Here is an 8096-nt window from a genome sequence, read left to right as displayed (position 1 = left end):
TGAGCAAAGCGAGATCAAGCCTTAGGCAAGCTAGATCGAGCAGAACTGAAGCTGAAAAGCAAAATAAATGACAGGTCTGTCCAAATCAATAAACTTGAAATCCAGTGTGGTCACCACGGGTCACGAGGTGAATTCCTAGCGATTGTCTGCTGAACGTATAGGAAGGCCCGAAACGAACGATAATTTCATTGCACAGTGGAGATACTATACGTTCAGGAGTAGCATACATCGGGTTTGATCTATGATCATGTCTGGTCTCCGAGGATCCACCGGGTTACCAACTGGCACCGCTGTACTGGGTGTAAAACTGGGCCACCTGAAGTCCCGGGTGTAAAACTAGGTGCCTCTGTGCCAAAGTAGCGGCTTGCGTAGTGCATTATGCCTCCGGCTTGCGAAATGGTTATAAGCAATAACAACAGGACGCCGCGGGGTGTTCACTTAAAGGAGTAACGTTCTCTCAAGGGAGGGGATCTAAAAATCTTGATAAAACATTTATTCTATGCAAAATTTGTGCGCAAATTTTGCAAAGTAAAAAGCTGCACTGTAGCAAATTCTATGTGTGTAGCATTATTAGGGAAGTGTTGTTTGATGGCACCTCTCTACTTGATGCACCAAAGAACTACCTTGATGGCTCATGACCGCTGGTAATCTGTCGTCGCTAGTAGTTCGGAACTGAGAACAAATATGTTCGCAAATTACAACAATTATACAGCATATTGCTGAATAAAGCAGAACCGAATAATACTCAGTGACTTTACACCAAGACTGACTAATGTCTGGATTGTATCGTCCTACTCGAGTAAGGCGAAGAAAAGCTAGAAAGATACGCTTTTCACAAAGCAGGCTTAATGCATGCAAACCAAGGAGGAAGGAGTGATGCCCCTCCTTATAATAAGCAGAACCAAATAAAGAACAGACAGCATCATCTGTACAGTGACCAAGAAGAGGTGAAACTTCTGTATGTGAAAAGGCAATTTGAGCGAGATTTATTAGCAGACTAGTATTATGTTGTTTCTAGTAGGCGAAAGCCGAAACATCAACATGTGAAAATCTGATATTAAATCCTCAATCATTTTCCCTAGTATTATACAGCTATGAGTAACCTTAATTGGACACGGCAATTATTGCTGACCGGTGAAACTTTCGCATGGGAAAGACACACACACTTCTTGACAAAGCAATAAGTATTATGCTGTTTCTAGTACGCGAAAGCAGAAACATCAGCATGTGAAAGTTGTGAAGTTGAAGAATTTTTGTGTTGAGTACGATGTTGTTACTAGTAACCATGTCGACAGCTGAGAACTGTTCTCTAACCAATAGAAGGTGAAACTTCTGTATGTGAAAAGGCAATTTGAGCGAGATTTCTTAGCAGACTAGTATTATGTTGTTTCTAGTAGGCGAAAGCCGAAACATCAACATGTGAAAATCTGATATTAAATCCTCAATCATTTTCCCTAGTATTATACAGCTACTAGTAGCCGTAATTGGTCAGGGAAACATTGTTGACCGGTGAAACTTCACATGGGAAAGACACACAAATTACTTGACAAAACAATAAGTATTATGCTGTTTCTAGTATGCGAAAGCAGAAACATCAGCATGTGAAAGTTGTGAAGTTGAAAAGTTTTTGTGTTGAGTACGGTGTTGTTACTAGTAACCATGTCGACAGCTGGAAAGCTGTTCTCTAACCAATAAAAGGTAAAACTTCTGTATCTGAAGAGGCGGCGTGATTGAGATTTTTAACAGACTAGTATTATGTTGTTTCTAGTAGGCGAGAGCCGAAACATCGACATGTGAACATCTGGTTTTTAAATCATGAGTCAATTCTCCCTAGTATGATACAGTTGTTAGCCGGTATTGGTAACAGTAGAACAGAGATTTGGAGGGCAAAACCTGCTCATGGGAAATGCTCACAGAGCGCTATCTACCAGTACACATAGTATTATGCTGTTTCTAGTACGCGCGAGCCGAAACATCAGCATGTGAAATGTGTAATCGTGGGTAACTCTAAGTGTGTAGAGTACTGTGTAGTAACTAGTAGCCATGCCAAAGCATGCATTGAAACTCTTCGTGATTTAAAAAGCTCAAAGCAAGATTGACGAGGCCGCAAGGCTATGTCTTTCTAAATTCGAACAAATCGAAAGATTGTTCAAAGTACAATTAAACTGATTGATCCTGTCAGTTGCCATATGCTTGTCTGAAAGACTAAGCCATGCATGTGCAAGCGAAGCTTGAAAAAGTGGAACCGCGAATGGCTCATTAAATCAGTTACTATCTATTAGTTGATTTGCAAGCTAAATGAATAACTGCGGTAACCCTGCAGCTAATGCATGCTGATTGTCCGACACTGTCGGAGACTTTTACAAGACTACACCGGGTGATTTGCTAAGTACAGACACATCCCGTGATGAGTCCTAGTAACTGAAAGATCCCAGATAGCTTCGGCTTGGGGACGGAACTTCCGAATTTCTGACCTATCAACCTATGATGGTAGTGTAACGGACTACCATGGTTGTGACGGGTAACGGGGAATCAGGGTTCGATTCCGGAGAGGGAGCCTTAGAAACGGCTACCACATCCAAGGAAGGCAGCAGGCACGCAAATTACCCACTCTCCGCACGAGGAGGTAGTGACTAGAAATAATGATATGAACCTTTATGGTTTGTAATCAGAATGGAATGGACTTAAAAGCTCCATTGATGAACGAGTAGAGGGCAAGTCTGGTGCCAGCAGCCGCGGTAATACCAGCCTCTACAAGCGTATGCAATAGTTGCTGCGTTTAAAAAGCTCATAGTTGGATCTGTTTGAGTAGAACGGCAACATGGTCTTCAGTTAAATCTGTTGACTCGTTCCGCTCATCCTTCGCATCGAAGAAATAGTTTGCACTTAAATGTGACGAACTGTGGAAACGGTGTTTTCACCCTGAGAAAATTAGAGTGTTCAAAGCATCCTTTGGGATCGAATAATAAAGCATGGAATAATGGAGAATGACCCGCTACTCGATTGATGCCGGTTGGCTGAGTGCGGTAATGATTGAAAGGAACAGACGGGGGCATTTGTATTGCTACGTTAGAGGTGAAATTCTTGGATCGTGGCAAGACAAACTACTGCGAAAGCATTTGCCAAGAATGTTTTCATTAATCAAGAACGAAAGTCAGAGTATTGAAGAGGATTAGATACCCTCGTAATTCTGACCATAAACTATACCAACCTACAATTTGTCAAAGTCGATCTTGACTTGGCAAGAGATTAACCGGGAAACCAAAGTTTATTGGTTCCGGGGGAAGTATGGTTGCAAAATCGAAACTTAAAGGAATTGACGGAAGGGCACCACCAGGAGTGGAGCCTGCGGCTTAATTTGACTCAACACGGGAAAACTCACCCGGTCCAGACATCTTAAGGATTGACAGATTGAATATCTTTCATGATTATATGGGCGGTGGTGCATGGCCGTTCTTAGTTAGTGGAGTGATCTGTCTGGTTAATTCCGATAACGAACGAGATCTTCTCCATCTAAATAATGAAATTCACTATATGTGAATTCAAACACTTCTTAGAGGAACTATGCGGAATTAAATACCGCAGATGAAGTGAGGCTATAACAGGTCTGTGATGCCCTTAGATGTTCTGGACTGCACGCGCGCTACACTGTGTACTTTTAGATTGAGTACTCAGCCCTTGGTCCGAAATGGACTGGGCAATCAGAGAAAAGTACAGCGCTTCAAGGGGATCGTCTGTTGTAACTTGCAGACGTGAACCAGGAATTCCTGGTACTTATGAGTCAACAACTCATAGGGATTACGTCCCTGCCCTTTGTACACACCGCCCGTCGCTACTACTGATTGGATAGTTAAGCAAGAATTGCAAATTCCTACTGTTGGGACTTCGGTCTCCGGCAACGGGATGAAGCGGATCGAGCTTAATTGTCTAGAGGAAGTAAAAGTCGTAACAAGGTTTCCGTAGGGGAACCTGCGGAAGGATCAGTGATTGATTCCTTCGGGCATGGCTGCTGGTAGAGGCCATGTCTGTAGTGCGCATGACGCTCTGTCGCTAGAGATTGCTTGGCAACCAATCTCGAATTATGTATCGAGCTCAAAAACTACTTGTGTGGATACATAGTTCAGCAGTCATGGCAAGGGACTGCTTAAAGGGAGACTAGTTAGCAAAAGCAGCCTAGCAGAACTGCAGCTATCTAGATCTCAGAAGCTGGGTTATAGAAGCCCAGCTATAGACTTGTGAATGAGAAAGGCCTAAAAAGGTCCACAAGTCGCGTGGTTAGAACCGACACGCAAAAATCCCAGCGAGTGACAGAGCGTTGCGCTGTTCAGTGGGAAAGAGTTGAGCTACTCGGGGCGCCCACTGAACTTGCTCCGAGCCAAAGGCTCGAAAAAACACAGCTTAGCCTCAGATCCTTTACATAGAAGGCTAGCTAAAATAAACTTACCTTGGACGAGGGTAAAGTTTAGTCAGTTCTTAGGGGAGAGTAATCCACAGCTTCTCGCCCTCTGAACATTCTCCCAGATATGTAGGTCTGGGAGAGTCTCCTCCTGTTCTTCGGAATCTGGAGGTAGACAAAGACAGTACGATACGATCTTGCATCGGGATGACTAACCGATAATGATCATAATCTGACAATTTTTCCGGCTTGAGGCACCGGAGTCAGATTAAAGACACATACTGAACTAAAGGCGTATGTGCAAAGCTTGTTGGAGTGTAGAGAGTCAAGCTGAGTTGACTCGTCACGTGGTGATGACAACAGCCATGTGCAAAACACTCACAACTTTATCGTCTATGTGGAAAAGGTTGCTAACAGCGCTCTCTATGAGAGGCCCTCGCATATAACTATACGAGGAAAAGGCGATAGAGTTGTTTGAATGTGGGGCAGGTTCATCGACAAGCTAAGTTGATCACATTCTTGTTGTGGCATCCTACTAGAATTGGTCACGGTCTGCACCAACTCTCCCCAAGTTGGCCAGACTTAAAACTAGAAATAAGGTTTGCAGCTATGTGAACCTAGAAACTGTAAAGGAGTTGAAAGAACTTAAAGGAATTGAAAGAGGCCTTGAGGTATATCCTCTTGGTAAAGACCCACAAAAGCTCACAAAAGTGGCTTCGAAGGGCAAAACTGGTTCATCCAAAACAATTGGAGAGCTTAAAGCAGAACCAATTCGAATGAAACACTATTGGTGAAACTTCATCATGAGAACGTCACAAGCTGATCACGCTCTATGATATGACTAGTATTATGTTGCTTCTAGTAGGCTAAGCGCAAGCCGAAACATCAACATGTGAAAGTCGTAGAATTTTGCAATCAAACTGTGGCTAGTACTGTGATGTTACTAGTAACCTGGTGTTCCGTCATATGGCCAAGAGAGCATTTGAAGGCGAAACTTCTGCATGGGAAAGCTGCATCATGATCAAAATTTTATATCGAGTATTATGTTGACGTTAGTAGGCCTTGGCCGAAAACGCAGCATGTGAAAGGTATAGATAAAAGTTATTGTTGCAGTCAGTACTGTGTAGTTACTAGTAGCTGGATTTAAGCTCAAAATGAGACACTGTTGGTGAAACTTCATCATGAGAATGTCACAAGCTGATCAAGCTCTATGATATGACTAGTATTATGTTGCTTCTAGTAGGCTAAGCGCAAGCCGAAACATCAACATGTGAAAGTCGTAGAATTTTGCGATCAAATTGTGGCTAGTACTGTGATGTTACTAGTAACCTTGTGTTACGTCATATGGCCAAGAGAGCATTTGAAGGCGAAACTTCTGCATGGGGAAGCTGCATCATGAACAAAAGTTTATATCGAGTATTATGTTGACATTAGTAGGCCCTGGCCGAAAGCGCAGCATGTGAAAGGTATAGATAAAAGTTATCGTTGCAGTCAGTACTGTGTAGTTACTAGTAGCTGGATTTAAGCTCGAAATGAGACACTGTTGGTGAAACTTCATCATGAGAACGTCACAAGCTGATCACGCTCCATGATATGACTAGTATTATGTTGCTTCTAGTAGGCTAAGCGCAAGCCGAAACATCAACATGTGAAAGTCGTAGAATTTTGCGATCAAATTGTGGCTAGTACTGTGATGTTACTAGTAACCTTGTGTTACGTCATATGGCCAAGAGAGCATTTGAAGGCGAAACTTCTGCATGGGGAAGCTGCATCATGAACAAAAGTTTATATCGAGTATTATGTTGACGTTAGTAGGCCCTGGCCGAAAGCGCAGCATGTGAAAGGTATAGATAAAAGTTAGCGTTGCAGTCAGTACTGTGTAGTTACTAGTAGCTGGATTTAAGCTCGAAATGAGACACTGTTGGTGAAACTTCATCATGAGAACGTCACAAGCTGATCACGCTCTATGATATGACTAGTATTATGTTGCTTCTAGTAGGCTAAGCGCAAGCCGAAACATCAACATGTGAAAGTCGTAGAATTTTGCAATCAAACTGTGGCTAGTACTGTGATGTTACTAGTAACCTTTTCTTACGTCATATGGCCAAGAGAGCATTTGAAGGCGAAACTTCTGCATGGGGAAGCTGCATCATGAACAAAAGTTTATATCGAGTATTATGTTGACGTTAGTAGGCCCTGGCCGAAAGCGCAGCATGTGAAAGGTATAGATAAAAGTTATCGTTGCAGTCAGTACTGTGTAGTTACTAGTAGCTGGATTTAAGCTCGAAGTGAGACACTGTTGGTGAAACTTCATCATGAGAACGTCACAAGCTGATCACGCTCTATGATATGACTAGTATTATGTTGCTTATAGTAGGCTAAGCGCAAGCCGAAACATCAACATGTGAAAGTCGTAGAATTTTGCGATCAAATTGTGGCTAGTACTGTGATGTTACTAGTAACCTTGTGTTACGTCATATGGCCAAGAGAGCATTTGAAGGCGAAACTTCTGCATGGGGAAGCTGCATCATGAACAAAAGTTTATATCGAGTATTATGTTGACGTTAGTAGGCCCTGGCCGAAAGCGCAGCATGTGAAAGGTATAGATAAAAGTTAGCGTTGCAGTCAGTACTGTGTAGTTACTAGTAGCTGGATTTAAGCTCGAAATGAGACACTGTTGGTGAAACTTCATCATGAGAACGTCACAAGCTGATCACGCTCTATGATATGACTAGTATTATGTTGCTTCTAGTAGGCTAAGCGCAAGCCGAAACATCAACATGTGAAAGTCGTAGAATTTTGCAATCAAACTGTGGCTAGTACTGTGATGTTACTAGTAACCTTTTCTTACGTCATATGGCCAAGAGAGCATTTGAAGGCGAAACTTCTGCATGGGGAAGCTGCATCATGAACAAAAGTTTATATCGAGTATTATGTTGACGTTAGTAGGCCCTGGCCGAAAGCGCAGCATGTGAAAGGTATAGATAAAAGTTATCGTTGCAGTCAGTACTGTGTAGTTACTAGTAGCTGGATTTAAGCTCGAAGTGAGACACTGTTGGTGAAACTTCATCATGAGAACGTCACAAGCTGATCACGCTCTATGATATGACTAGTATTATGTTGCTTATAGTAGGCTAAGCGCAAGCCGAAACATCAACATGTGAAAGTCGTAGAATTTTGCGATCAAACTGTGGCTAGTACTTTGATGATGCTTGTAGCCAACCGAATTGGTTGAAAAGCCCAATAAGTAAGCTAACTTGGGAGAGCTTGTTGGAAACCAAATGCTACTAGATTGGTCCAAATACATCCTTCAACAGGGGATCACTTGGCTCGCTTTACGAAGAGGAGCACAGCTATATGTGTTAATTCGGTATGAATCGCAAGATTTGTTTACCGACCTCTCTAACGCAAAAGGCGGTCTCGGCTTCGGCTGTTGACTGCGTCCGATTCAGGGTTATATAACTCTCGATTGAACACATTGATGTTCTATTGTTGGTGCTTCCAATAAAATTGGAACACTTAAAGCAGAACCGATTCAAATAATAGCATTCTGATCAATGATTGCATTCCTTGATCAAGAACTGCTGGAGTCATTGTGATGGCGAATTTTCTTCATAAGAAAATTGCAAAGAGACGGAACTTAATGAGACTAGTATTATGTTGTTTCTAGTAAGCGGAAGCTGAAACAGCAACATGTGAA

General features: G+C 42.4%; 1 pseudogene; it reads left to right on the top strand.

The window, feature by feature from the left end:
- The first annotated feature begins 7701 nt into the window (after positions 1–7701).
- Positions 7702–7853, top strand: LOC142357448 (5.8S ribosomal RNA; annotated as a pseudogene).
- Positions 7854–8096: the final 243 nt, after the last annotated feature.

This window comes from Convolutriloba macropyga, unplaced genomic scaffold, assembly GCF_964194025.1.
Source record: "Convolutriloba macropyga unplaced genomic scaffold, txConMacr16.3 SCAFFOLD_6586, whole genome shotgun sequence".
NCBI lineage: Eukaryota > Metazoa > Xenacoelomorpha > Acoela > Convolutidae > Convolutriloba > Convolutriloba macropyga.
Note: the sequence above shows the minus strand (reverse complement) of the source record. Positions and strands in the feature narration are given on the sequence as shown.